General features: G+C 40.7%; 3 non-coding genes across 3 annotated transcripts; all 3 read right to left on the bottom strand.

The window, feature by feature from the left end:
- Positions 1-3,909: 3,909 nt before the first annotated feature.
- On the bottom strand, positions 3,910-4,028 carry LOC131932160 (5S ribosomal RNA). The gene has a single exon (XR_009384490.1). It is a non-coding gene; the product is annotated as a 5S ribosomal RNA (ribosomal RNA).
- An 8,232-nt stretch (positions 4,029-12,260) lies between these two features.
- Positions 12,261-12,379, bottom strand: LOC131932159 (5S ribosomal RNA). The gene has a single exon (XR_009384489.1). It is a non-coding gene; the product is annotated as a 5S ribosomal RNA (ribosomal RNA).
- An 8,230-nt stretch (positions 12,380-20,609) lies between these two features.
- LOC131932161 (5S ribosomal RNA) lies at positions 20,610-20,728 on the bottom strand. The gene has a single exon (XR_009384491.1). It is a non-coding gene; the product is annotated as a 5S ribosomal RNA (ribosomal RNA).
- Positions 20,729-21,430: the final 702 nt, after the last annotated feature.

The following is a 21,430-nucleotide window of genomic DNA, read 5'->3' as shown; positions in this document are numbered from 1 at the left end:
ATGTAGATGCTGTAGCTTTCCTTTCTCCTCCTCTTCTTTTTCTTGTCACCGGTGCGTACGGCTTTAGCCTTACCGGCCTTCTTGGCTCCCTTGGAAGAAACTTTAGGTGGCATGTTGTTTTCTTTTCAAACGGCTTGAACAGAAATGAGGCGAACCCACCGCCGGCCGCCCTTTTATATGAAACGGCGAGGAAAATTTGGAGAGTACGAGTACGAGTACGAACGCCAAGCCGCTACGCAGCCAATCAGAACGCTCGCTTGGTGGACGAACGGATTTCCTCGCCGTTTCGTATAAAAAGGGCCGATCTCGCCGTTTAAGTCTTCATTCATAGCCTACAGCCGCAATCGCTGTGTCGCTATACTCTTCTCGCTCCTAAACCAACTCACAATGTCCGGACGTGGTAAAGGCGGTAAAGTCAAGGGAAAGTCCAAGTCTCGCTCCTCCAGGGCAGGCCTTCAATTCCCAGTCGGACGTATTCATCGTCTGTTGAGGAAAGGAAACTATGCTGAGCGTGTCGGTGCTGGTGCCCCAGTCTACCTAGCCGCCGTCCTCGAGTATTTGGCCGCTGAAGTGCTCGAGTTGGCCGGCAAACGCTGCCAGAGACAACAAGAAGGACAAGAATCATTCCTCGTCACCTCCAGCTGGCCATCCGTAACGACGAAGAGTTGAACAAACTTTTGTCGGGTGTCCACCATCGCCCAGGGTGGTGTCCTCCCCAACATCCAGGCCGTGCTTCTGCCCAAGAAGTCACAGAAGACACCCGGTGGCAAGGAGCTAAACAGTGTCACCCTGCTGCCCACTGTCCACCTAGCCTACTACTGTCCTTTTCAGGACACCAAAGTTTACCCAATTAGCTTTCGTTGTGTGTCAATGAACAAAAATCGAGTTTTCCAACCCTACCCTACCCTACTTGTTTCAAACTGTATTAATAACGCATCAATATGTCACTCACTAGCAGTATGAGATCATTATTATAGATGTATAATACTTACACTGGTTTACACGAGCAGAACAGGGAGGGGGCGGTCATATTAATAGTAGTAACTGGACATATTTTAGGGGTATTCGCTCATAGATACAAATGTAAATAGAATCTTTTTTTCTTTAAATGTGCTCCGTTTAACCCTTGTCTACAAGAAATAAGGGTGGTCGTTATTTTAAAATTCTATTCTTAACCCACCGCTAGTCTACCATTTTTATTTTATATCTTCTTGTTTTTAAAAACAAATATGTTTGATTACAATCCTTCCCCCTCATTTATTTACACACTATTATTACCGCCGATCGAGCGGGCGAATTGGGTAAGAATTGGGTCAGAATATCTACATAGGTCTATAGACTAGGTCTAGATCTAGATTGTTTCATGCCAGTCTATGTGGGGTTCTTTCTAATCACTCACACACATTCATAATTCATTGAAGAGGACAGAAGCAAACACACCGTTACCCATGACAAGCGGCACAACCAAGGATTTCATTTGAACGAAGAATATTTTGTGTTATCGGCCCTGTCTGCTATTAATAGATCGCTCGGCTGGATACCGAGCGATCTAAAATAATCTGCTAGGTATGTCGACGCTGTCTCAACGTTGTGTGGCTGCTTCTGGCCAATCAGCGTTGTTAAACTCGTACTCGTCCAATGGGAGAGCTTCGTTGCGCTAAGGGTTTGGCGGACGGTTATAAAAGGACCAGCAGCGCTGGGCTGCCACATTTCTTAAACTGACTATCATCCAGTTGAGATACCGCCATGGCCAGAACAAAACAAACCGCCCGTAAATCCACCGGAGGCAAAGCCCCACGTAAACAGCTGGCCACCAAAGCCGCCAGAAAGTCAGCACCAGCCACCGGCGGTGTTAAGAAGCCCCATCGTTACAGGCCTGGAACCGTCGCCCTGAGAGAAATCCGTCGTTACCAGAAGAGCACTGAGCTGCTCATTCGCAAGCTGCCATTCCAGCGCCTGGTCAGAGAAATCGCCCAGGACTTCAAGACTGACCTTCGCTTCCAGAGCTCCGCTGTCATGGCCCTGCAGGAGGCTAGCGAGGCTTACCTCGTCGGTCTGTTTGAAGACACCAACCTGTGCGCCATCCACGCCAAGCGTGTCACCATCATGCCCAAGGACATCCAGCTAGCCAGACCGTATCCGTGGTGAGCGTGCTTAAGAGGTTTCTTTTTAAGCCCAAACCACCACCCCCTGTCCTCAACCAAGGTCCTTTTTAGGACCACCTGACAACGTTCAGATTAGCAGTGAAGGTCCCCCACCTCACGAGTTTCCACCCACCCACCCACTACACCCCCTGGCCCTGTCTGCCACTCTACTACTACTACTACATCTATTAGTATTATTCTGGGGGATGCGGGAGATAGGTTCTATTCATTTATCTCTTTAATTCAACTCACACATCACATTGCTATTTGAATTCGTGTATGCATGCTGTTGATATTGTTTTATTTATCTCAAATGTGAAGAAAGGAGAGAATAAATTTTATATTTTTCTTTCACCCACCCACCCACCACCCTATCCATTGCTTTTTAAATATATAAAAAAGAAAAACCCTTTAGGGTTAGAGCTAGATATCTAGATCTTAATGCGGAGAGCAGAAATTATTCTTAACGACTACACGCCATAGATTATTTAATTATTAGAAGCCTAACTAACCTATTCGTTTCACGATGTAAACAACCACTGCGAGTACGGAGCGGAGTACGAGAATATTATTTCGTTCGTACTCGACCAATCAGCGTTCGAGATTCTCTCGTACTCGCATAATGAGCTCGCTCGTACTCGCATAATTAGGTGTAGGGAAATATTTCAGTTTTATTCGCACAAAACGGTGAAAATAACGTCTAATACCATATTTTAACATGACAAACGTGGATCTTTTCTATGCCTACACGTGTGGGCAATGAAACTCTTTATTTTTTATCCAAGGGTCGCATAGCAGAATAGGTGAAAAAATGACTTTGAAAACGACACCGTTAGCCGACAAGCCAGCAACATTCCAGTCGACACGGCAAGCTGCTTTTTCATTGGCTGGCTCATTCGCCGACCGCTTTTGGTTGGGCGGTGTCGCCATATTGAACGAACTCGAGCCCAGGACCGTATATAAGGAGCGAGTTTCTCTGCAGACGGCGTTTTTCGAACACTCGTTCATCAACAAAGAAAAAAAATTCAATATGTCTGGCCGAGGCAAGGGTGGTAAGGGACTCGGCAAGGAGGCGCCAAGCGTCACAGGAAGGTGTTGCGTGATAACATCCAAGGTATCACCAAGCCAGCCATCCGTCGTCTTGCTCGCAGAGGTGGTGTCAAACGTATCTCTGGTCTGATCTACGAAGAAACCAGAGGTGTCCTCAAGGTGTTCCTTGAAAATGTCATCCGTGATGCCGTCACCTACACTGAGCACGCCAAGAGGAAGACCGTCACTGCTATGGATGTCGTCTATGCTCTGAAACGTCAAGGTCGCACCCTGTACGGCTTCGGCGGTTAAACTCAACCCAGGACCACCCATTTGTTCTACCCATCCGGCCCTTATTAGGGCCACCCATACGTTTCCGAATTAGCTCGAGTGGTTGTAACCCCTACACGAATGTTTTCCATACCTACCCCTTACTTACTGAGTTACTTCTTCCTCCTTATTACTTAGGTTGATTGTACAATTATTTGGTTGTAGCCTACTTAGTTTATTTATTTAATTTGGGCAGAGTGGTCATCTTTCCTTTGGTTTTTGAAGGGGTTTGTTTCCATGGGTGGGGAGGGTCGAGGTAGCCTACCGTGAAGGCACAAAAGAAACAAACAAAAAATATTTCGATATTACAAAAGTGTTCACAGGTATGTGGTGAACTTAGGAAAGAGTACAGGTGGTAAGAATAGGTGTCCAGTGGGGTAAAAACAAAAGACAAAAGATGAAAAAAAGTCTACAACACGTGGTGTTCCCAAGCGGTCACCCATCTAAGTACTAACCACGCCCGACGTTGCTTGACTGCGGTGATCGGACGAGAACCGGTATTTTCAACGTGGTATGGCCGTAGACATCGGTGTGAGAAAATTGGGGCTTATAAATATACTCAAACGAAATCAGCAGTTATTCGTCCTTTTCTGGCTACAATAATGATTTCACTGCTTTCCTCATATTATTTCAATAATAAAAAACGCCCTAAATCGCCACAAAAGCGAAACATTGTTTTAATATCGAATACTATGTGCCTTTTTTTCCCTCTACAGCCATTGGTCGCTATTTTTAACCTGAGGCGGTAACCACCGGTAGACTTCCCTGAGCTACTAATTTTCGAGCATCGCGCGTTGTAAAATACAAAATAAATACATTTTCCCCATTTTCCTTGACTAAAATCAGAAAACCAGGTGCCCCCTGCATCCGACCTGTCCTTTAACTATCGCTTTCATGTGAAATGATCTATCGGAAAGGCGATACTTTAACTTTTTTGGGTCTCCCGCTCACTCACTCCTTCCGAAACATTCTGCACGAATTCATTCAATTTTAATCCAACTCATCACATAGATCTAGATCTAGCCGCCTACAAGTCTACTAATTTAATGTTTGAGAAATAGTTCAATGCTTTTCATTTATTAATTATTCTTTTAACCTTTTCCCACGACAACTGGCACATTTATTTTCAGTCTATTAATATTCTGGCTTTATTTTAAAACACGCAACTAGGCGTCGATCTAGAATTCTAGATCTAACGCTCTAGCTTAACTAAAATAATATAAACAGGAGGGTGGATCTATTCAAAATACTGTTTCAAAAATTACAATAATAATTTCACGGTGAAAAAAAAAAGGCAGGCGATCCATGGTAAATTAAATGCTAATTAAGGATGTTGCTTAAAAGGTTAGGTTGGCCTGGGACGCCAGTATTTCTCTAGAGTCTAGATCTAGAATTTCTAGATTCTGTAGGAATGAGTAGCCTAGGTATTAATAATTGAATGCATTAGTAATTATTAGTAGCTAACATAAGATTTAGTTCAGTAAAAACTAATAGATCTAGATTTTAGGTCCAATGTTGGCTATCAGACTTGATGCTTGATTGTAATGATTATTAGGTTTGAGCAATTAATTTTTTTAAACATTTTTTTAATTATTAGTATTAGTGAGAAGTCATCATTAGTGGGAGTAAATTTACTTCTTTCCAGTCTGGTTCTGGGTTTCCTTGTAGCCTATATAATCTAGATCTAGTTGGTGATAATATTAATAAATATTGTTTCCCATTTTAAATACTCAGGCGGTTTGTTTGAAAGTCTGACCGCAGCTCCATATTCATTGACTGTCGAAGCACCGCATAAAATGAATTAGCTTATATCCAGGGCTGGCCTGGTCTGCCTGTTATTGTGACTGAATTGTCCTACAGACAAGACCTGAAGAAGCTCTCGTTAAGTAATAAGTGTACAGCTTGCTTTTAGCCTGGCGCGGGGATCTTTCACCGGCCACTTTAACATTCTGCGACAGGGCAGGCCTTTACTTTAAGCTTTAATCTTAGCTGGTTCCGCTTTAACACAGGGTATTCTTTTGTCTTTAAGTATACCGCTTTCTTTTATCAGCCTGTAAACCCTGTGTCGGCTACCGGTATCTCATCCGCCAGGGCAAAACAATTTCCAGTTTTTAAATTAAGCTGGTGTCATTTTTAAAACCAATGATTAGGATTTTGGCACAATGCTTATTTTTCTATATACACAAGATGAATTTCACATCATTTTCTGATTTCAGTTTAAGTTTGAAAGCATGTAAAATGTCAATTTGTCCTGCTATGTGATTTTTCTTCATTTATTTTTTGCTAACCCATGGCATCACATTATGAAGGCTCTACTAATATCTTTAGGCTGGGGCCAGTACCTTAACCGACTGTCGTCAAATGAAAAAACTGACAGAAGAGCGCAATTTAATACACACAACAGATATATATGTATCCGAACAAACAAATAAATATATTGGAACATATATACATACCTTTATATATACACACTGATATATACATATATATATATATTTACATAATAAATACATTATATATGAATATATCTATATATATAATTTATTTATTTATACATATATAATATATATATATATATATATTTGTATTATATCCTTATATATTATGAATATATATATTAATTCTTATATGATATATATTTGTAAATATAAATTATATATATGTGTGTATATATATATCCTTCTGTTTGCTGGGGTAGAAAAAAAAAACTTATAATTATAATATTCTGAAGGATATTATTTTACTTGAGCGTCTTTCGTCTACACTCAAATATATATATTTGAATATACATTCAAATATATATTCAATGAATATACATTTAGACACACATGTAAATATATATATATATATATATATATATATATATATATATATATATATATATATATATATATATATATATATACACAAAACATGCATATATATACATACGTATATATAGACATATATACAATATTCGTCTATTCAATATTTTTACATTATATATATATATATATATATATATATATATATATATATATATATATATATATATATATATATTATATATATATATATATATATTTATATATATTAAAAAAAATATACATATATGAAATACTTTTTACACATATTTATTTATGTTTCTATAATATATGGAAGGATATTAATTTACTCAAGTGTCTGCCTTGGGTGTTTATATAAAAAGAGAAGGGTTGAACTAATGAGAGGAATAAAAAAAATCTTTATATTCAATCTTATTTATTTATTTTGTATATGTTATAGACTGGCATACATTTTTTTCTCTCTGGTTTATGTGAAAGGAGCTTGCAGGGATTCAAATTATTATTTTTTGCATTGAAATTCATTCTTTATTAATCACAGCTATGTTGCAGGCATATAAATACTTCCCTTTGGGCTCAAGTTGCTTTGAAAGAATCCTTGTCAGTATAGAACTAGTACCAGGACCATAAATGTATGCCCCAGGGCAAATGTTAAGAAAACCTCATCATTTTACAACTCCAACTGACCAAGGACTTAAGAAATGATGCTTCTGCGCAAACTTTCTCGTCAGCCGGTAAGAGATCAACCTCCTTTTGATTGTTTAAATTTTAATCTGTGCTGAAATCATTGTGCGGGCTGGCAAAGAAAACCATGAACTTCTTGAAAGCTGTGTACTTGAGCTCATGTTATTTTTTATTTTCTGTAATTTGAAAAAAAAAAAAGTATATATATGATAATAAAAAAAAAAGTTCAGAGTATTTAATTGTTGTTTTGTCTTGTTAAAGAGAATGTATGTTGTGCAGAAGTGTAACCAACTCATTTTCAAGCCAGGACTAGCAAAAGACAAAACAAAAAGAATCATATGATATGATGGTAGTAGGAAAAAAATAAATCAGTGAACAAATGGTGGCAGATGCATGCCTTAGCAATCTGACATGGTAGCTTTAATGAAAGAAAAACAAAAATAATAAAAACACCAAAAGCCACATTCACACAGTTATGTTCAACATATATAATGAAGACAGAAAAAAACCAACCCACCAGAATGGATGTATTGTAATGAAAATGGCAGTTAGCACTGGTGATAAGAATCAAAGTGTTGGCTAATAATTCCTATTACAACAGCCAGCCTTATAATCTGAATTAAAACTATTAAATCCCATTCATCCCTTGGATCTATGCCAAACAACACACAATAAATGATATGCATAGAGGTGTGCTGATGCCCTGTGTGAGATGCAGAATGAAATAGTGTTTTTTAAAAAAAGGAGCCACCCAGTAATAAGTATGTGGCCTTTTTATGTCTAGTTTAAAGGATAGAATTAGCATGAAATGTGTTAAGAGAATAGTGTGTGCAGTTGTTGGGATAGGCATATTACTATGCAGGCCTATGTATGTATGTATATCTATCTCTACTTATTAAAGAAAAGAATGACTAAACAAAAAACAACTGTAACATGGCAGCTACACAGAGTGGGTGGGTAGGTGGATAAGGGAGGGAAAACTCGTTCAATGTAAACCAAACCGAGCTAATTGGGAATGGGTGGAGGCCCTGAAAAGGGCCGAGTAGTAGAGCCACACAACAAGCAAGCCAGGTGGTTGTTTGCTGTTGTGTTTATTTGCTGGTGGTGTACTTGGTGACAGCCTTGGTGCCTTCACTGACGGCGTGTTTGGCCAGCTCACCGGGCAGGAGGAGACGGACAGCGGTCTGGATCTCCCTGGAGGTGATGGTGCTGCGCTTGTTGTAGTGGGCAAGACGGCTGGCTTCAGCTGAAATGCGCTCAAAGATGTCGTTGACGAAGGAGTTCATGATGGACATGGCCTTGGAGGAAATGCCAGTGTCAGGGTGCACCTGCTTCAAGACTTTGTAAATGTAGATGCTGTAGCTTTCCTTTCTCCTCCTCTTCTTTTTCTTGTCACCGGTGCGTACGGCTTTAGCCTTACCGGCCTTCTTGGCTCCCTTGGAAGAAACTTTAGGTGGCATGTTGTTTTCTTTTCAACGGCTTGAACAGAAATGAGGCGAACCCACCGCCGGCCGCCCTTTTATATGAAACGGCGAGGAAATTTGGAGAGTACGAGTACGAGTACGAACGCCAAGCCGCTACGCAGCCAATCAGAACGCTCGCTTGGTGACGAACGGATTTCCTCGCCGTTTCGTATAAAAGGGCCGATCTCGCCGTTAAGTCTTCATTCATAGCCTACAGCCGCAATCGCTGTGTCGCTATACTCTTCTCGCTCCTAACCAACTCACAATGTCCGGACGTGGTAAAGGCGGTAAAGTCAAGGGAAAGTCCAAGTCTCGCTCCTCCAGGGCAGGCCTTCAATTCCCAGTCGGACGTATTCATCGTCTGTTGAGGAAAGGAAACTATGCTGAGCGTGTCGGTGCTGGTGCCCCAGTCTACCTAGCCGCCGTCCTCGAGTATTTGGCCGCTGAAGTGCTCGAGTTGGCCGGCAACGCTGCCAGAGACAACAAGAAGACAAGAATCATTCCTCGTCACCTCCAGCTGGCCATCCGTAACGACGAAGAGTTGAACAAACTTTTGTCGGGTGTCACCATCGCCCAGGGTGGTGTCCTCCCCAACATCCAGGCCGTGCTTCTGCCCAAGAAGTCACAGAAGACACCCGGTGGCAAGAGCTAAACAGTGTCACCCTGCTGCCCACTGTCCACCTAGCCTACTACTGTCCTTTTCAGGACAACCAAAGTTTACCCAATTAGCTTTCGTTGTGTGTCAATGAACAAAAATCGAGTTTTCCAACCCTACCCTACCCTACTTGTTTCAAACTGTATTAATAACGCATCAATATGTCACTCACTAGCAGTATGAGATCATTATTATAGATGTATAATACTTACACTGGTTTACACGAGCAGAACAGGGAGGGGGGCGGTCATATTAATAGTAGTAACTGGACATATTTTAGGGGTATTCGCTCATAGATACAAATGTAAATAGAATCTTTTTTTCTTTAAATGTGCTCCGTTTAACCCTTGTCTACAAGAAATAAGGGTGGTCGTTATTTTAAAATTCTATTCTTTAACCCACCGCTAGTCTACCATTTTTATTTTATATCTTCTTGTTTTTAAAAACAAATATGTTTGATTACAATCCTCCCCCTCATTTATTTACACACTATTATTACCGCCGATCGAGCGGGCGAATTGGGTAAGAATTGGGTCAGAATATCTACATAGGTCTATAGACTAGGTCTAGATCTAGATTGTTTCATGCAGTCTATGTTGGGTTCTTTTCTAATCACTCACACACATTCATAATTCATTGAAGAGGACAGAAGCAAACACACCGTTACCCATGACAAGCGGCACAACCAAGGATTTCATTTGAACGAAGAATATTTTGTGTTATCGGCCCTGTCTGCTATTAATAGATCGCTCGGCTGGATACCGAGCGATCTAAAAATAATCTGCTAGGTATGTCGACGCTGTCTCAACGTTGTGTGGCTGCTTCTGGCCAATCAGCGTTGTTAAACTCGTACTCGTCCAATGGGAGAGCTTCGTTGCGCTAAGGGTTTGGCGGACGGTTATAAAAGGACCAGCAGCGCTGGGCTGCCACATTTCTTAAACTGACTATCATCCAGTTGAGATACCGCCATGGCCAGAACAAAACAAACCGCCCGTAAATCCACCGGAGGCAAAGCCCCACGTAAACAGCTGGCCACCAAAGCCGCCAGAAAGTCAGCACCAGCCACCGGCGGTGTTAAGAAGCCCCATCGTTACAGGCCTGGAACCGTCGCCCTGAGAGAAATCCGTCGTTACCAGAAGAGCACTGAGCTGCTCATTCGCAAGCTGCCATTCCAGCGCCTGGTCAGAGAAATCGCCCAGGACTTCAAGACTGACCTTCGCTTCCAGAGCTCCGCTGTCATGGCCCTGCAGGAGGCTAGCGAGGCTTACCTCGTCGGTCTGTTTGAAGACACCAACCTGTGCGCCATCCACGCCAAGCGTGTCACCATCATGCCCAAGGACATCCAGCTAGCCAGACGTATCCGTGGTGAGCGTGCTTAAGAGGTTTCTTTTAAGCCCAAACCACCACCCCCTGTCCTCAACCAAGGTCCTTTTTAGGACCACCTGACAACGTTCAGATTAGCAGTGAAGGTCCCCCACCTCACGAGTTTCCACCCACCCACCCACTACACCCCCTGCCCATGTCTGCCACTCTACTACTACTACTACATCTATTAGTATTATTCTGGGGGATGCGGGAGATAGGTTCTATTCATTTATCTCTTTAATTCAACTCACACATCACATTGCTATTTGAATTCGTGTATGCATGCTGTTGATATTGTTTTATTTATCTCAAATGTGAAGAAAGGAGAGAATAAATTTTATATTTTTCTTTCACCCACCCACCCACCACCCTATCCATTGCTTTTTAAAATATATAAAAAAGAAAAACCCTTTAGGGTTAGAGCTAGATATCTAGATCTTAATCGGAGAGCAGAAATTATTCTTAACGACTACACGCCATAGATTATTTAATTATTAGAAGCCTAACTAACCTATTCGTTTCACGATGTAAACAAACCACTGCGAGTACGGAGCGGAGTACGAGAATATTATTTCGTTCGTACTCGACCAATCAGCGTTCGAGATTCTCTCGTACTCGCATAATGAGCTCGCTCGTACTCGCATAATTAGGTGTAGGGAAATATTTCAGTTTTATTCGCACAAAACGGTGAAAATAACGTCTAATACCATATTTTAACATGACAAACGTGGATCTTTTCTATGCCTACACGTGTGGGCAATGAAACTCTTTATTTTTTATCCAAGGGTCGCATAGCAGAATAGGTGAAAAAATGACTTTGAAAACGACACCGTTAGCCGACAAGCCAGCAACATTCCAGTCGACACGGCAAGCTGCTTTTTCATTGGCTGGCTCATTCGCCGACCGCTTTTGGTTGGGCGGTGTCCGCCATATTGAACGAACTCGAGCCCAGGACCGTATATAAGGAGCGAGTTTCTCTGCAGACGGCGTTTTTTCGAACACTCGTTCATCAACAAAGAAAAAAAATTCAATATGTCTGGCCGAGGCAAGGGTGGTAAGGGACTCGGCAAAGGAGGCGCCAAGCGTCACAGGAAGGTGTTGCGTGATAACATCCAAGGTATCACCAAGCCAGCCATCCGTCGTCTTGCTCGCAGAGGTGGTGTCAAACGTATCTCTGGTCTGATCTACGAAGAAACCAGAGGTGTCCTCAAGGTGTTCCTTGAAAATGTCATCCGTGATGCCGTCACCTACACTGAGCACGCCAAGAGGAAGACCGTCACTGCTATGGATGTCGTCTATGCTCTGAAACGTCAAGGTCGCACCCTGTACGGCTTCGGCGGTTAAACTCAACCCAGGACCACCCATTTGTTCTACCCATCCGGCCCTTATTAGGGCCACCCATACGTTTCCGAATTAGCTCGAGTGGTTGTAACCCCTACACGAATGTTTTCCATACCTACCCCTTACTTACTGAGTTACTTCTTCCTCCTTATTACTTAGGTTTGATTGTACAATTATTTGGTTGTAGCCTACTTAGTTTATTTATTTAATTTGGGCAGAGTGGTCATCTTTCCTTTGGTTTTTAAGGGGTTTGTTTCCATGGGTGGGGAGGGTCGAGGTAGCCTACCGTGAAGGCACAAAAGAAACAAACAAAAAATATTTCGATATTACAAAAGTGTTCACAGGTATGTGGTGAACTTAGGAAAGAGTACAGGTGGTAAGAATAGGTGTCCAGTGGGGTAAAAACAAAAGACAAAAGATGAAAAAAAGTCTACAACACGTGGTGTTCCCAAGCGGTCACCCATCTAAGTACTAACCACGCCCGACGTTGCTTGACTGCGGTGATCGGACGAGAACCGGTATTTTCAACGTGGTATGGCCGTAGACATCGGTGTGAGAAAATTGGGGCTTATAAATATACTCAAACGAAATCAGCAGTTATTCGTCCTTTTCTGGCTACAATAATGATTTCACTGCTTTCCTCATATTATTTCAATAATAAAAAACGCCCTAAATCGCCACAAAAGCGAAACATTGTTTTAATATCGAATACTATGTGCCTTTTTTTCCCTCTACAGCCATTGGTCGCTATTTTTAACCTGAGGCGGTAACCACCGGTAGACTTCCCTGAGCTACTAATTTTCGAGCATCGCGCGTTGTAAAATACAAAATAAATACATTTTCCCCATTTTCCTTGACTAAAATCAGAAAACCAGGTGCCCCCTGCATCCGACCTGTCCTTTAACTATCGCTTTCATGTGAAATGATCTATCGGAAAGGCGATACTTTAACTTTTTTGGGTCTCCCGCTCACTCACTCCTTCCGAAACATTCTGCACGAATTCATTCAATTTTAATCCAACTCATCACATAGATCTAGATCTAGCCGCCTACAAGTCTACTAATTTAATGTTTGAGAAATAGTTCAATGCTTTTCATTTATTAATTATTCTTTTAACCTTTTCCCACGACAACTGGCACATTTATTTTCAGTCTATTAATATTCTGGCTTTATTTTAAAACACGCAACTAGGCGTCGATCTAGAATTCTAGATCTAACGCTCTAGCTTAACTAAAATAATATAAACAGGAGGGTGGATCTATTCAAAATACTGTTTCAAAAATTACAATAATAATTTCACGGTGAAAAAAAAAAGGCAGGCGATCCATGGTAAATTAAATGCTAATTAAGGATGTTGCTTAAAAGGTTAGGTTGGCCTGGGACGCCAGTATTTCTCTAGAGTCTAGATCTAGAATTTCTAGATTCTGTAGGAATGAGTAGCCTAGGTATTAATAATTGAATGCATTAGTAATTATTAGTAGCTAACATAAGATTTAGTTCAGTAAAAACTAATAGATCTAGATTTTAGGTCCAATGTTGGCTATCAGACTTGATGCTTGATTGTAATGATTATTAGGTTTGAGCAATTAATTTTTTTAAACATTTTTTTAATTATTAGTATTAGTGAGAAGTCATCATTAGTGGGAGTAAATTTACTTCTTTCCAGTCTGGTTCTGGGTTTCCTTGTAGCCTATATAATCTAGATCTAGTTGGTGATAATATTAATAAATATTGTTTCCCATTTTAAATACTCAGGCGGTTTGTTTGAAAGTCTGACCGCAGCTCCATATTCATTGACTGTCGAAGCACCGCATAAAATGAATTAGCTTATATCCAGGGCTGGCCTGGTCTGCCTGTTATTGTGACTGAATTGTCCTACAGACAAGACCTGAAGAAGCTCTCGTTAAGTAATAAGTGTACAGCTTGCTTTTAGCCTGGCGCGGGGATCTTTCACACCGGCCACTTTAACATTCTGCGACAGGGCAGGCCTTTACTTTAAGCTTTAATCTTAGCTGGTTCCGCTTTAACACAGGGTATTCTTTTGTCTTTAAGTATACCGCTTTCTTTTATCAGCCTGTAAACCCTGTGTCGGCTACCGGTATCTCATCCGCCAGGGCAAAACAATTTCCAGTTTTTAAATTAAGCTGGTGTCATTTTTAAAACCAATGATTAGGATTTTGGCACAATGCTTATTTTTCTATATACACAAGATGAATTTCACATCATTTTCTGATTTCAGTTTAAGTTTGAAAGCATGTAAAATGTCAATTTGTCCTGCTATGTGATTTTTCTTCATTTATTTTTTGCTAACCCATGGCATCACATTATGAAGGCTCTACTAATATCTTTAGGCTGGGGCCAGTACCTTAACCGACTGTCGTCAAATGAAAAAACTGACAGAAGAGCGCAATTTAATACACACAACAGATATATATGTATCCGAACAAACAAATAAATATATTGGAACATATATACATACCTTTATATATACACACTGATATATACATATATATATATATTTACATAATAAATACATTATATATGAATATATCTATATATATAATTTATTTATTTATACATATATATATATATATATATATATATATTTGTATTATATCCTTATATATTATGAATATATATATTAATTCTTATATGATATATATTTGTAAATATAAATTATATATATGTGTGTATATATATATCCTTCTGTTTGCTGGGGTAGAAAAAAAAAACTTATAATTATAATATTCTGAAGGATATTATTTTACTTGAGCGTCTTTCGTCTACACTCAAATATATATATTTGAATATACATTCAAATATATATTCAATGAATATACATTTAGACACACATGTAAATATATATATATATATATATATATATATATATATATATATATATATATATATATATATATATATATATACACAAAACATGCATATATATACATACGTATATATAGACATATATACAATATTCGTCTATTCAATATTTTTTACATTATATATATATATATATATATATATATATATATATATATATATATATATATATATATATATATATTATATATATATATATATATATTTATATATATTAAAAAAAAATATACATATATGAAATACTTTTTACACATATTTATTTATGTTTCTATAATATATGGAAGGATATTAATTTACTCAAGTGTCTGCCTTGGGTGTTTATATAAAAAGAGAAGGGTTGAACTAATGAGAGGAATAAAAAAAATCTTTATATTATATTCAATCTTATTTATTTATTTTGTATATGTTATAGACTGGCATACATTTTTTTCTCTCTGGTTTATGTGAAAGGAGCTTGCAGGGATTCAAATTATTATTTTTTGCATTGAAATTCATTCTTTATTAATCACAGCTATGTTGCAGGCATATAAATACTTCCCTTTGGGCTCAAGTTGCTTTGAAAGAATCCTTGTCAGTATAGAACTAGTACCAGGACCATAAATGTATGCCCCAGGGCAAATGTTAAGAAAACCTCATCATTTTACAACTCCAACTGACCAAGGACTTAAGAAATGATGCTTCTGCGCAAACTTTCTCGTCAGCCGGTAAGAGGGTAAGAGATCAACCTCCTTTTGATTGTTTAAATTTTAATCTGTGCTGAAATCATTGTGCGGGCTGGCAAAGAAAACCATGAACTTCTTGAAAGCTGTGTACTTGAGCTCATGTTATTTTTTATTTTTCTGTAATTTGAAAAAAAAAAAAGTATATATATGATAATAAAAAAAAAAGTTCAGAGTATTTAATTGTTGTTTTGTCTTGTTAAAGAGAATGTATGTTGTGCAGAAGTGTAACCAACTCATTTTCAAGCCAGGACTAGCAAAAGACAAAACAAAAAGAATCATATGATATGATGGTAGTAGGAAAAAAATAAATCAGTGAACAAATGGTGGCAGATGCATGCCTTAGCAATCTGACATGGTAGCTTTAAATGAAAGAAAAACAAAAATAATAAAAAACACCAAAAGCCACATTCACACAGTTATGTTCAACATATATAATGAAGACAGAAAAAAACCAACCCACCAGAATGGATGTATTGTAATGAAAATGGCAGTTAGCACTGGTGATAAGAATCAAAGTGTTGGCTAATAATTCCTATTACAACAGCCAGCCTTATAATCTGAATAAAAACTATTAAATCCCATTCATCCCTTGGATCTATGCCAAACAACACACAATAAATGATATGCATAGAGGTGTGCTGATGCCCTGTGTGAGATGCAGAATGAAATAGTGTTTTTTAAAAAAAGGAGCCACCCAGTAATAAGTATGTGGCCTTTTTTATGTCTAGTTTAAGGATAGAATTAGCATGAAATGTGTTAAGAGAATAGTGTGTGCAGTTGTTGGGATAGGCATATTACTATGCAGGCCTATGTATGTATGTATATCTATCTCTACTTATTAAAAGAAAAGAATGACTAAACAAAAAACAACTGTAACATGGCAGCTACACAGAGTGGGTGGGTTAGGTGGATAAGGGAGGGAAAACTCGTTCAATGTAAACCAAACCGAGCTAATTGGGAATGGGTGGAGGCCCTGAAAAGGGCCGAGTAGTAGAGCCACACAACAAGCAAGCCAGGTGGTTGTTTTGCTGTTGTGTTTATTTGCTGGTGGTGTACTTGGTGACAGCCTTGGTGCCTTCACTGACGGCGTGTTTGGCCAGCTCACCGGGCAGGAGGAGACGGACAGCGGTCTGGATCTCCCTGGAGGTGATGGTGCTGCGCTTGTTGTAGTGGGCCAAGACGGCTGGCTTCAGCTGAAATGCGCTCAAAGATGTCGTTGACGAAGGAGTTCATGATGGACATGGCCTTGGAGGAAATGCCAGTGTCAGGGTGCACCTGCTTCAAGACTTTGTAAATGTAGATGCTGTAGCTTTCCTTTCTCCTCCTCTTCTTTTTCTTGTCACCCCGGTGCGTACGGCTTTAGCCTTACCGGCCTTCTTGGCTCCCTTGGAAGAAACTTTAGGTGGCATGTTGTTTTCTTTTCAACGGCTTGAACAGAAATGAGGCGAACCCACCGCCGGCCGCCCTTTTATATGAAACGGCGAGGAAATTTGGAGAGTACGAGTACGAGTACGAACGCCAAGGCCGCTACGCAGCCAATCAGAACGCTCGCTTGGTGACGAACGGATTTCCTCGCCGTTTCGTATAAAAGGGCCGATCTCGCCGTTAAGTCTTCATTCATAGCCTACAGCCGCAATCGCTGTGTCGCTATACTCTTCTCGCTCCTAACCAACTCACAATGTCCGGACGTGGTAAAGGCGGTAAAGTCAAGGGGAAAGTCCAAGTCTCGCTCCTCCAGGGCAGGCCTTCAATTCCCAGTCGGACGTATTCATCGTCTGTTGAGGAAAGGAAACTATGCTGAGCGTGTCGGTGCTGGTGCCCCAGTCTACCTAGCCGCCGTCCTCGAGTATTTGGCCGCTGAAGTGCTCGAGTTGGCCGGCAACGCTGCCAGAGACAACAAGAAGACAAGAATCATTCCTCGTCACCTCCAGCTGGCCATCCGTAACGACGAAGAGTTGAACAAACTTTTGTCGGTGTCACCATCGCCCAGGGTGGTGTCCTCCCCAACATCCAGGCCGTGCTTCTGCCCAAGAAGTCACAGAAGACACCCGGTGGCAAGAGCTAAACAGTGTCCCACCCTGCTGCCCACTGTCCACCTAGCCTACTACTGTCCTTTTCAGGACAACCAAAGTTTACCCAATTAGCTTTCGTTGTGTGTCAATGAACAAAAAATCGAGTTTTCCAACCCTACCCTACCCTACTTGTTTCAAACTGTATTAATAACGCATCAATATGTCACTCACTAGCAGTATGAGATCATTATTATAGATGTATAATACTTACACTGGTTTACACGAGCAGAACAGGGAGGGGGGGCGGTCATATTAATAGTAGTAACTGGACATATTTTAGGGGTATTCGCTCATAGATACAAATGTAAATAGAATCTTTTTTTTCTTTAAATGTGCTCCGTTTAACCCTTGTCTACAAGAAATAAGGGTGGTCGTTATTTAAAATTCTATTCTTTAACCCACCGCTAGTCTACCATTTTTATTTTATATCTTCTTGTTTTTTAAAAACAAATATGTTTGATTACAATCCTTCCCCCTCATTTATTTACACACTATTATTACCGCCGATCGAGCGGGCGAATTGGGTAAGAATTGGGTCAGAATATCTACATAGGTCTATAGACTAGGTCTAGATCTAGATTGTTTCATGCAGTCTATGTTGGGTTCTTTTCTAATCACTCACACACATTCATAATTCATTGAAGAGGACAGAAGCAAACACACCGTTACCCATGACAAGCGGCACAACCAAGGATTTCATTTGAACGAAGAATATTTTGTGTTATCGGCCCTGTCTGCTATTAATAGATCGCTCGGCTGGATACCGAGCGATCTAAAAATAATCTGCTAGGTATGTCGACGCTGTCTCAACGTTGTGTGGCTGCTTCTGGCCAATCAGCGTTGTTAAACTCGTACTCGTCCAATGGGAGAGCTTCGTTGCGCTAAGGGTTTGGCGGGACGGTTTATAAAAGGACCCAGCCGCTGGGCTGCCACATTTCTTAAACTGACTATCATCCAGTTGAGATACCGCCATGGCCAGAACAAAACAAACCGCCCGTAAATCCACCGGAGGCAAAGCCCCACGTAAACAGCTGGCCACCAAAGCCGCCAGAAAGTCAGCACCAGCCACCGGCGGTGTTAAGAAGCCCCATCGTTACAGGCCTGGAACCGTCGCCCTGAGAGAAATCCGTCGTTACCAGAAGAGCACTGAGCTGCTCATTCGCAAGCTGCCCATTCCAGCGCCTGGTCAGAGAAATCGCCCAGGACTTCAAGACTGACCTTCGCTTCCAGAGCTCCGCTGTCATGGCCCTGCAGGAGGCTAGCGAGGCTTACCTCGTCGGTCTGTTTGAAGACACCAACCTGTGCGCCATCCACGCCAAGCGTGTCACCATCATGCCCAAGGACATCAGCTAGCCAGGACGTCAAACCACCACCCCCTGTCCTCAACCAAGGTCCTTTTTAGGACCACCTGACAACGTTCAGATTAGCAGTGAAGGTCCCCCACCTCACGAGTTTCCACCCACCCACCCACTACACCCCCTGCCCATGTCTGCCACTCTACTACTACTACTACATCTATTAGTATTATTCTGGGGGATGCGGGAGATAGGTTCTATTCATTTATCTCTTTAAATTCAACTCACACATCACATTGCTATTTGAATTCGTGTATGCATGCTGTTGATATTGTTTTATTTATCTCAAATGTGAAGAAAGGAGAGAATAAATTTTATATTTTTCTTTCACCCACCCACCCACCACCCTATCCATTGCTTTTTAAAATATATAAAAAAAGAAAAACCCTTTAGGGTTAGAGCTAGATATCTAGATCTTAATCGGAGAGCAGAAATTATTCTTAACGACTACACGCCATAGATTATTTAATTATTAGAAGCCTAACTAACCTATTCGTTTCACGATGTAAACAAACCACTGCGAGTACGGAGCGGAGTACGAGAATATTATTTCGTTCGTACTCGACCAATCAGCGTTCGAGATTCTCTCGTACTCGCATAATGAGCTCGCTCGTACTCGCATAATTAGGTGTAGGGAAATATTTCAGTTTTATTCGCACAAAACGGTGAAAATAACGTCTAATACCATATTTTAACATGACAAACGTGGATCTTTTCTATGCCTACACGTGTGGGCAATGAAACTCTTATTTTTTATCCAAGGGTCGCATAGCAGAATAGGTGAAAAAATGACTTTGAAAACGACACCGTTAGCCGACAAGCCAGCAACATTCCAGTCGACACGGCAAGCTGCTTTTTCATTGGCTGGCTCATTCGCCGACCGCTTTTGGTTGGGCGGTGTCCGCCATATTGAACGAACTCGAGCCCAGGACCGTATATAAGGAGCGAGTTTCTCTGCAGACGGCGTTTTTCGAACACTCGTTCATCAACAAAGAAAAAAAATTCAATATGTCTGGCCGAGGCAAGGGTGGTAAGGGACTCGGCAAAGGAGGCGCCAAGCGTCACAGGAAGGTGTTGCGTGATAACATCCAAGGTATCACCAAGCCAGCCATCCGTCGTCTTGCTCGCAGAGGTGGTGTCAAACGTATCTCTGGTCTGATCTACGAAGAAACCAGAGGTGTCCTCAAGGTGTTCCTTGAAAATGTCATCCGTGATGCCGTCACCTACACTGAGCACGCCAAGAGGAAGACCGTCACTGCTATGGATGTCGTCTATGCTCTGAAACGTCAAGGTCGCACCCTGTACGGCTTCGGCGGTTAAACTCAACCCAGGACCACCCATTTGTTCTACCCATCCGGCCCTTATTAGGGCCACCCATACGTTTCCGAATTAGCTCGAGTGGTTGTAACCCCTACACGAATGTTTTCCATACCTACCCCTTACTTACTGAGTTACTTCTTCCTCCTTATTACTTAGGTTTGATTGTACAATTATTTGGTTGTAGCCTACTTAGTTTATTTATTTAATTTGGGCAGAGTGGTCATCTTTCCTTTGGTTTTTAAGGGGTTTGTTTCCATGGGTGGGGAGGGTCGAGGTAGCCTACCGTGAAGGCACAAAAGAAACAAACAAAAAATATTTCGATATTACAAAAGTGTTCACAGGTATGTGGTGAACTTAGGAAAGAGTACAGGTGGTAAGAATAGGTGTCCAGTGGGGTAAAAACAAAAGACAAAGATGAAAAAAAGTCATACAACACGTGGTGTTCCCAAGCGGTCACCCATCTAAGTACTAACCACGCCCGACGTTGCTTGACTGCGGTGATCGGACGAGAACCGGTATTTTCAACGTGGTATGGCCGTAGACATCGGTGTGAGAAAATTGGGCGAGAAAATTGGGGCTTATAAATATACTCAAACGAAATCAGCAGTTATTCGTCCTTTTCTGGCTACAATAATGATTTCACTGCTTTCCTCATATTATTTCAATAATAAAAAACGCCCTAAATCGCCACAAAAGCGAAACATTGTTTTAATATCGAATACTATGTGCCTTTTTTTCCCTCTACAGCCATTGGTCGCTATTTTTAACCTGAGGCGGTAACCACCGGTAGACTTCCCTGAGCTACTAATTTTCGAGCATCGCGCGTTGTAAAATACAAAATAAATACATTTTCCCCATTTTCCTTGACTAAAATCAGAAAACCAGGTGCCCCCTGCATCCGACCTGTCCTTTAACTATCGCTTTCATGTGAAATGATCTATCGGAAAGGCGATACTTTAACTTTTTTGGGTCTCCCGCTCACTCACTCCTTCCGAAACATTCTGCACGAATTCATTCAATTTTAATCCAACTCATCACATAGATCTAGATCTAGCCGCCTACAAGTCTACTAATTTAATGTTTGAGAAATAGTTCAATGCTTTTCATTTATTAATTATTCTTTTAACCTTTTCCCACGACAACTGGCACATTTATTTTCAGTCTATTAATATTCTGGCTTTATTTTAAAACACGCAACTAGGCGTCGATCTAGAATTCTAGATCTAACGCTCTAGCTTAACTAAA

Source organism: Physella acuta, unplaced genomic scaffold (assembly GCF_028476545.2).
Source record: "Physella acuta isolate Inbredline_101_S28 unplaced genomic scaffold, ASM2847654v3 ptg002099l, whole genome shotgun sequence".
NCBI lineage: Eukaryota > Metazoa > Mollusca > Gastropoda > Physidae > Physella > Physella acuta.
This window is presented reverse-complemented; position numbering and strand designations above follow the sequence as displayed.